This window comes from Amphiprion ocellaris, chromosome 11 (assembly GCF_022539595.1).
Source record: "Amphiprion ocellaris isolate individual 3 ecotype Okinawa chromosome 11, ASM2253959v1, whole genome shotgun sequence".
NCBI lineage: Eukaryota > Metazoa > Chordata > Actinopteri > Pomacentridae > Amphiprion > Amphiprion ocellaris.
Window position 1 is genome coordinate 1,379,551 of NC_072776.1, and position 343 is coordinate 1,379,893.

A 343-nucleotide genomic window follows, 5' to 3' on the forward strand; every position below is an offset into this window, starting at 1 on the left:
GAAAAACACTCCAGAAAGGTTTTCTTTGAAAAAAAAATCATCATGAATTTTGGCGCAAAAAAAACGCCTTACTATACTATGTCGAAAAAAAATGCCATTTTTCAAACATGTTGTAAAAACGTGCCATATGATGAAATAATGTAAAGGAGGCCGTGAAAAACACTCCAGAAAGGTTTTCTTTGAAAAAAAAATCATCATGAATTTTGGCGCAAAAAAAACGCCTTACTATACTATGTCGAAAAAAAATGCCATTTTTCAAACATGTTGTAAAAACGTGCCATATGATGAAATAATGTAAAGGAGGCCGTGAAAAACACTCCAGAAAGGTTTTCTTTGAAAAAAA